The sequence below is a fragment of the Mastacembelus armatus genome, chromosome 2 (genome assembly GCF_900324485.2).
Source record: "Mastacembelus armatus chromosome 2, fMasArm1.2, whole genome shotgun sequence".
NCBI lineage: Eukaryota > Metazoa > Chordata > Actinopteri > Synbranchiformes > Mastacembelidae > Mastacembelus > Mastacembelus armatus.
The window spans coordinates 7,496,965-7,505,794 of record NC_046634.1 but is presented as its reverse complement, the minus strand read 5'-3'; the positions used below and the strand labels follow the sequence as shown (position 1 = coordinate 7,505,794).

The 8,830-nt window shown below is 41.2% G+C and overlaps 1 long non-coding RNA gene across 1 annotated transcript; it reads right to left on the bottom strand.

Moving 5' to 3' along the window:
- Positions 1 to 581: 581 nt before the first annotated feature.
- Positions 582 to 8,037, bottom strand: LOC113127217 (uncharacterized). The gene is made up of 2 exons (XR_003295402.1): positions 7,807 to 8,037; positions 582 to 1,945 (listed from the first exon to the last, which is right to left on the bottom strand). It is a non-coding gene; the product is annotated as an uncharacterized LOC113127217 (long non-coding RNA).
- Positions 8,038 to 8,830: the final 793 nt, after the last annotated feature.

Genomic DNA, 8,830 nt, shown 5'->3' with positions numbered 1-8,830 from the left:
TTTTAATTTTTCTTTCTTTCTTTCTTTCTTTTTTTTTTTTTTAAGACTTCTCCCAAATTTTGTTCTGTTGTTTCTTCAGTGAGACTAGCCTGGTCCTTTTCTATAATAGATAGTAATTTTAAGACTCTTTGGATAAAATCTCAAAAAAAAAAAAAATTTGTAATGTGAAGTTAGGTGATTTTATTTTTTCTTTCTTTCTTTCTTTTTTTTTTTTTTTTACAGCTTTTATGTCTGTCTTGTTCTTTTCAAAACAATGACATTTTGTTTGTTTCTTAGGTAAAAAAAAAACTTTAAAAAATTAAAAAACAACTTACTAGCCAAGTCACAAAGAAAATGGGTTGCACATAGACTTACGGAATAAAGTTTGTGATTTTTTTCTCGTTATGTTTCTAATCTTGATGTAAATTTACACTATTTATAAATACATATTTATTGCTTGAAAATATTTGTTGATGGAATGCTGTTATTTTTTCCAGAATACCTGCCATTAAATTTGAAGGAGTTTTGTCATTTTAACACAACTCCTTTTACATTTTCTATATATAAATAAAATTGCTTAGCAAGCGTTGTACAGAAACGGACATTTAAAATTGTTTTATTGTTTGAAGAATGTTTTATGAGTCAATAAACAAAGTTGTCAAATTACGAATGTCTATTCCTCAGACACACCACAATAACCTCTCATACATATATTTGATATATAAACAGTAGAACAATGGAAACACTTTGTAAGATGTGGGGATTCATGTGAATGAGTATAGGCCTGAAACCCAGCAGACAATGTAGCTGTAGACTGACACACACAGAATCCTACACTGTATGCCAGGTCCAGAACTCACCCAGCTTCATTTACACGTAAGAAATTTAAAAACTGCATGGCAGAAAAAATAAATCATGGAGAGGGTGTGAGAGAAAATAACACAACCAAACCTGTGTTAAGATGTTCTACAAAGCATGTGAAATATCATCCAAACATACAGTAAAGGTGTATGTCCTCTTCATACTGTACATGGCTGCCAGCAGAGACCCAGTAGCCAGATGTAGCTGCTGCCAGCCCCACAGGATCTACACTGACTACTGAGCAACCCCTGGGTGCCATGTGGGTCTGCAGCTTTGAGCCAAAATGGCTGCCCAGTTTCCACATTTCAGCCAAAACAGTGACGGATGAAGAGGGAAAGGACCTCACGCTGAGAGAATATGACAAGCAAGAAGGATCCCCAGGATATAAGGTGCGTTGTCATTTGAACTGTTGATATAATGCAGGTGAAACATGTTCTTTTAAAAGGAAATCTGAAATTTCACAAACCACATGTGGTACAGCTCTAATACAAAAAAAGGTCTTCAAGGTGCAGCTGGATACAACACAGCAGACTCTTTTCCCATTTGCACCCAAACCTACAAATGCTCTGCCAATTTCCTTCACACGTACAGAAAATGTGCTAATGTGGACAGAACAGTTCTTTTAGATGGCTCTTGTAAGTTACTGGATGATTTTAATATTTTAAACTTATTCTTATAAAAGAAGGGGAAAAAAATCCTCTGCAAATTGTGCACATACTACAGTCTGACTGAGTGGCACACTGCTGCGTTCAAAAGCCTTCAACTTTGACAACCACTCATTGAGATTGTGGGTTTTTACACCAATTTGCAGTAATTTGCAGTGCAGTTATCAGTGTACCTCTATCAATGGAAATGATGGTTGGTTGGTTGGTCCACAACTTCTCTTCAAATCAAAAATTTAAAAAAAGCTAAAGTGCCCTTTCCCTCTCCTTCTCCTTCTTTTCCTTTCAGCTCCACACAGTCCTTCTGCTCCCAGTGCTGCACCCAAGATGGCCGATCGAGGCCGGCTCCTGCAGCTTCCATTTTGCCTGCCATGGCTGAATGCTGGAGGACTTTCCACCGCCTTTCTTGGAGCGTCAATCTGCTCTTCTGTCTGACAGAAGACCTGCAAAGGAAAGACGCTGGGATGAGAATCACTTTCTTCATACAAGGGAGTCAGTGAGCCCAGAGGACAACAACATACAGCCTTCATGGAGAACAGGTATGTGGCATTTTGTACTAACATTTGAGTGCATTTGAGAACAGTTCTGAGAGCTGAATCCTCCAGCTGTTCTGATATTCACGGTATGAATTTAGCTGCTGTTGTTGCTGTTCCCTCTCTGAAAACGTTTTGCCTCTACACCCACAAACTCTTACTTTGGTGGAGGCACACAGGAACAAGTGTGGGCTGAAAAATCGTGATTCTAGGAAACAAGATACCAGTTTTAATATGCATGTCAGTTAAGAAGATGAAGACTTCCTGCTGGCTGTCTGAAATGACAAAGGCAGGAAACATGAGTTTTGCGATAGAGTGACAACAGTGTTACATGTTCTAGGGGGAGGGGGACATGCAGATGGCACAAAGGCTTTAACATTATTCACAAAAATAGAGCCATTTTCTCACATTTACTTGCCATAATATATGCTTACACACACCACAGAAAGCTGTCTACTGCCAAAACTCTGTCATCACACAAGCTGTTCGGTGTGATCAAGGATCACAGTGTTGGAATAGTCCTTTAACTCTCCTCTCCCTATATTTTCCACCTATGTTCCCTGTGAAATCTGGCAGGGGTCCAACACAGAGGTATGTGAACTCTCCTTGGCCTGGACCGTCACCAACCCCCTGTCCTTAAAATGCAGACCACCTAACAATGTCTCACTGTGTGGCAGTGGGGGGAACAGTGGAGTTAGAGTAGCACAGTGATCGTCCCTCCCTCCCTTTTCATCCCTCTTTCCACCCATTTTTTTTCCTTTCCTGTTCCCTTCATCTCTGCCCCGGCTGCTCTCTCGTTTCCGGCTTTGTGAGAAACAGACAGGTGGCCCTGACTGTTAATTTTAACCAGGCCGATTGTCTGCCCGCTTTTCCCACAGCTATGTATAGACGCCTGCAATAAACTAAGTAGGTCAGTGTGTGACACCAACACACACACATAAACACACCTCCAGACGCACACACCAGGCCCTGACCTCTAAAAATGTCTGACACATCCATTCATCCACTCCCACCTCCTTTGCAAATGATCTTCCCCGATTGGCTGTCACTTTTAGCCAATGGCAGAGCTTCCTGCTGCCCATTCATAAAACCTGGGGTCATAGATGTGGTATTAGGGCACATGTGGTATTAGAGGAGCAACCTAGACCCACTTTTTATTCCGCCTAAGACAATTAAACTACACTTCTTGTTAGATATTAGAGCATAGATATTAACTCCTAACAAATTTCTCAGTTAAATATGGATCAAAGCAAAAATAATAAATAGATGCTTTTAGGGGTTAATTGCTGATACTGCATATGGTATGAGCATTAGAGGTACCTGTGTCTCTAAATTAACAGAAATGTAAGTGCAATTCAATCATTTAACCTGAAAGTTTTAGATGTTCGGGTCTTCAGCCAGATGCAGAGACAACACATTCCTCTGTGTTTAATCAGTAATGAACCAAGGGCCACTAAGACAGGCTGTTGTACTCTCAGCCCCCCATACCTCTCTCAGGTACAACTCAAAAGCGCTAACACACACACTCCAATCAGTGCTGCTTCTTTCCCATTATTAGCGATTTAATCAAATTTGATTGGCAGTGAGAAACTAATAATCCTTTGGTACAAATATTGTTAAATCCTGATTGGTTCATATGAGACATCACAATTTTGCCCTGAGCCTTTCTAACATTTCCAACTTGGATTTTCATGCAAGTGAGACGCCTGTGAAGAAAATGGCTTTTAACACTGTTAAAGAAAGAGCTGATTTTTACTAAATTGCAGTGGAAATTATCCAAAAAACTGGAATTGCCTCAATGGACAAAAATACAACCGACTATTTTGTGTAAGTGGTGGAAAACTGTTGCTCTCCTCTTGATCTTACTTTTTCACCTACTCACACTGTAACCTGTTGACAAATTACATCTGGGGAAATGTAACTTTCTAAGGTAGAACCACATGTAGAAGCCAAGAAACACAATACTTAGGATGCACATTGGACCATGTATTGATCAGGATGTAAAAATCTAATGAAAATCACTTTTTTTGCACATGCTTGTTCATTTGGTGATGAAAAAAACATTAGCGATGCAAATTAAAAATCTATCCACTTGAGAAGATCTAGTGTTGCCTCTGTTGAATGATGTGATGCGAGACATGTTTGCGATCAGTTATCCAAGTAAGAAAAAAAAAAAAGGTGCTACCCATTGCCATGGAAACAGAGAGTAATTAGCCCAGAGTGCTGTTCAGAGAGAAGGAGAGAGTGAGAGGGAACATGGTTTTGTGTGTGTGGGATGTTGGCCCACTCTCAAGAGATGAGCAATGAGAGCAGAACAGGGAGGAGATGAAGTAACGGGGGTCTCAGTGCAGGTTTCAGGTATCGTTACACAGACAATAACTTCCTCTGTGCTGACTCAAACTTCCACATCTGATTAAGAAATTAGCGCTGTTGCTGGAGGAGAGAGGTAGATTTCATCTATGCTGCTTTTGTCAGCACCCCCCAAAAGCTTTGCTGCATGTTTAAACAGGGACTGTAACTCGAAGGCTGGGTTCAGCTGTTGGTCTGGCTCACGCTGCTACAGTCTCCCATACTGCGGATATGTCTGTCCATCTGTTAGTCATGTGACATTACTTCCACTGATCTGATTTTCAACAAAAGCTGGACACAGGAAGCTTTTAATTTTGTGTTCCAGTATGTGAATGAAAGGCTCCAGAGCTGAACATCAGGGTCTGAAAGTCATAGTCATAATATATGTTTAATAGAATATATATATATATATATATATGTGTATATATGTATATATAAATATACTATATCTTGATTAGACATTTTGATATAAAATACTTTTTTTGCATTTAGTAAAAAGTCACATTTATTCTGTATCAGCCCACTATTAAGTTTACATTTCAACCTGTGTCCGACTTGGAGGAGTGACAGCTGCAGCCCCACTGCCCCTTCTAACACTGCATCTTGTCATTAACAGAGGATGAAATATTTTCATGTATAACCATCATGTTTGACTCTTTTTTTTTTTTTTTTTTAGACCGGTGACTCAGCATGATGCTGTTTACCACAAATATCCTCATTCAAATTTAGATATTTCCACTTATTTGTGCAGAAAAGCTGCACCGAGATGCAGGTTCCATGTTCCACAAGGGCCCTTAAGTTGATCCCTGAAAATAAACTCTGCTCCATTCACCCTGGTCATAGAGCTGTCCCCTGGGTCAGTCAATACCAACTCAAATCTAAAAACAATATTTTTACAAAACAATGCTTAGCAAATCTCCATCCAGTATAGACTGTATGGACGCACACACACTTAAAACACCCACACAGTTGGCACACAATTTGCCACTGTTCTTGGAGCATCGAACAACTCCTCAATCACTCTCTTCTCTTCAACAGCTAATGGCAGCCCAGGAGCCCACACAGGCGTATATGCTAAGAACAATTATGCAGATGTGTGCTAAAACCACTTTGGCAGTATAATCCAACAATCAGTCCATTATAGTAATTGTCGTTAGCGAGTGGGCGATTACAGTTTCGACAGAGATGCTGAAGAACAGGCAGAGCTCTGCAGGTTTTATGCAAATCTTTCAAGCCCCATTTAATATGTCAGATGTAACATTGCTGTATTTCTGCAGGTAATGCTGACTTGGTGCCTGTGTGTGTGTGTGTGTGTGTATGTGTCCACCTGAGGGGCCGTTAAAGGTAAAAAAAAGAATGTGGTAGAATGTGCCGTGAGTTTTCAAGGGGGTGCACATAAATGATTAGAGGGAACGTGGGGTCAAAAAAGCAAGAGGGTTGTGCATTTTTTTATATTTGCTGCAAAGTTGAAGGTGGTCTGACCTTTTCGGAGCAGGATAAGATCGTATATGCTCCTGATTTATTTAGTTCATTTCAATGGTTTTGTGCAAGTTATGTCAAAAACATTGCTTGAACATTATCTGTCTAACGAACACATATACTGTAAACGCAGCACAGCCGTTTATTTATCTGTTGCTTGAAATCAAGATTTTTTAAAAGTATTATTGGGGGTGGGTGTTGTCCAAACCAAATAAGAAAGTCCTGCTTGTTTTATCAAGTCAAAGGTTCATCAACACCCCACCCCACACAGAAGTGGTTTATTGTGGAAGGTAGTTCTTTCAAAGTAAAACTCCATTTTTATTAGAATTTGTAGTTTATCTGTATCGTGGTTGTCAGTGCAGAGGTCATCCGACCACTTTGTCCAGTTGCAATGCATCAGGTAAGGAGCTTATGGATGTCAACATGTCAGCAGCTCCAATAATGTGGTTAACTTAAAGAGGAAGGCGAGGAATGTATTCTAAACCCAACCCCAGTCCTCCTCCACCCCTTCAGTCATGGGTTCTCCGCTGGGTAATCGCATACCACAAACACAAGAATTTCCCCCTCTCTTCTCTCCAGGCAGGGGCTGCTCCCCCTCCCTCTACAGCGTCAAGCCTGCGGGGGTTCAAGAGGCGCAGACCGGACACTGGGTGAGTTTCTGCGTTCAAAATAAAACTGTGATTTGCGCTAAACTGAGGAGCGTTAAGGCCAAAACTGAACAATGTTAGTGGTCTGCAATAAAATAAGAAACATTTTAAGATTGTGGACTTTTGCTGCTGAGCATTGTTGCTAAACATTTAAAGCATTTCAGGCTGCATAACTTTAATTAATAAACCAAAATGATATAAAATAAAAGTAACAGCCCCGTGTCATTATGCATAGCACCTATTAGAGCTGTAATGTGTTGGTGCTTATCAATGAGAGGATATTGGTCCTATGTTGATAATGGTAAAGTTTTGGACTGCTGATCAGTTTTTAAAGACAAGCACTTTTTATCAGCAGTCACAATTAATCTTTAGATCGGGAACATGTTGTTAAATCACTTCTTTAAATGCAGTCGATGTATTTACACTATACAACAAATAGAAACAGTGTTTTCTTTGTTGCTTTTGTAAATCAGTGCGAGTATTATTTTGACAGTGTAAGCGGAAGTGTAAGTTGTATTGCCGCTCACTTGGCGCTGATGGCAGCGGTTCAGAGAGCGGCTTTGAAAGCGGTTCCCAAACTGCTCTTAATGTGAAAAATACAGAGAAAACGCCGGGCGCATTCCTGAGACCCAGAGACATGCCCGACCGTGACACACTGAGCGTCTGTGTGTGTGTGTGTGTGCGTGCAGACATGTGCGCGCATAGCCTATGTTTGTGTGCGCGCAAACCGTGCGTCTCTGCGGGGGTGGAGAGCTGGAGACCACACACTTTGCGCATTGCCCCCACACACACACACCAGACCAAGCAGCTCACTTACCACTTAAAGTAACGAAAGATTAAAGTTGGAAAAAAGAAAAACACGACTGATTGTTCAGCAACACTGTTGATGCGACTCAGGGTTTTAGAAAACTACACTTTTCTGCGTGAAAATCCCCTTTTAACCAAGTGGAAAGACTGAAATGTGGTCCCTGGATAAGCCCCGCATGGCCAAAGCAAAGCACAACCGAGATGATGAGGTGGACTTTGACCAAAGCGAGTGGTCAGTAAGGACACTAGTGCTGAATAAAAACAACATTACTGTATTGTTTTCAGTTTTTAGCCCGATCACACGCCGCGTTGCGCAATCTGCATGGAAAGGCTGTGATCGGCGGAATGGTGCCGACGAACGAGAAAAAGTCTGTTAAACTTCCCATTTTCCAAAACGGGCAACAACAACAACGACGCACCGAGGCAGGAGAAAGTTTGCTAAACCCTCCCTGGAAATAAAGCACCGTATGAAAAACTGGCTCCACTTACCGTGGCTGCGTCCGCTGGCCGCGTGTCCCCATGAGAGTGTTGTGTGCGTGCGTGAAGAAGACGCATACCAATACTAGTGGTCGGAAGCGCAGCGCGACACGTCAACGCGTGTTGACTCCATATGATAAGGGGGATTCTTCAGCTGCTCCCTGCCTCTGTGGTGCACATACTGGGGTCCGGGGGCCCCGATGTGGAAGACATGGAAATCTGTTAGTCTGCACTAAACCACGAGTGGCTGTGGTTTAAGGCGACGTAGAGGGACTCAGAGGCGATGGTGCATAAAATCAATGTCAGTTAATTAAAGTAGGAAGATATTGAAATCCCTGCATCTAATAGGCTATTATCTCAGCCAGAACATCCAATGAAATTTCCAGAGACAATTGGGATAAATGATTGGCAAGATATGTGACCAGTGTGATCATTTATGTCTAGAAACCTTAGGGGCAAAATCAGACTCTCGTAGTTTTTGTGTGTTGTTTGCTCTGTAAAACACAGACACACGCTCTTCAGACCATTTCACTCTTGTTCTTGGCGATTTAATCTTCAAATAAAATAGAAACGTGAGTGTCGCATTTCTTATTGGCTTCTGCTACTTTTTGCAGTTGCAAATACACTATACTTTTAGTGGCTATGTTACAGTAGCTCAGCCAAGTAGGAAAATGCAGCAAAAACACTCGTTCTCCATATCTCACACTTCTTACCTACATCATATGCTTCACCAGCCTCTCATTGGTTGTATTACATGAGATTAAAGCTGAAATGTGCTTCAGACTGGGGGGGTTACATTGTAATGCAGACATGTTTCAGTGTTATGATTTAGTGCTTAACCTTACTGTTGATAAAACTGACCGCATCATCGCTGACTGCAGCTGTAGCTATTACAGCCATCCAGTGCTACTGTATCTAATGCTACTCCACCAAACAAAGAGAAACACTACAGAAATGTGACCAGAAGCCTCTGCAAGACACAAGAGAAGTGTGTGTGACTGAGGCACTGTGGGAATATTACAGTGATTTATTTTGA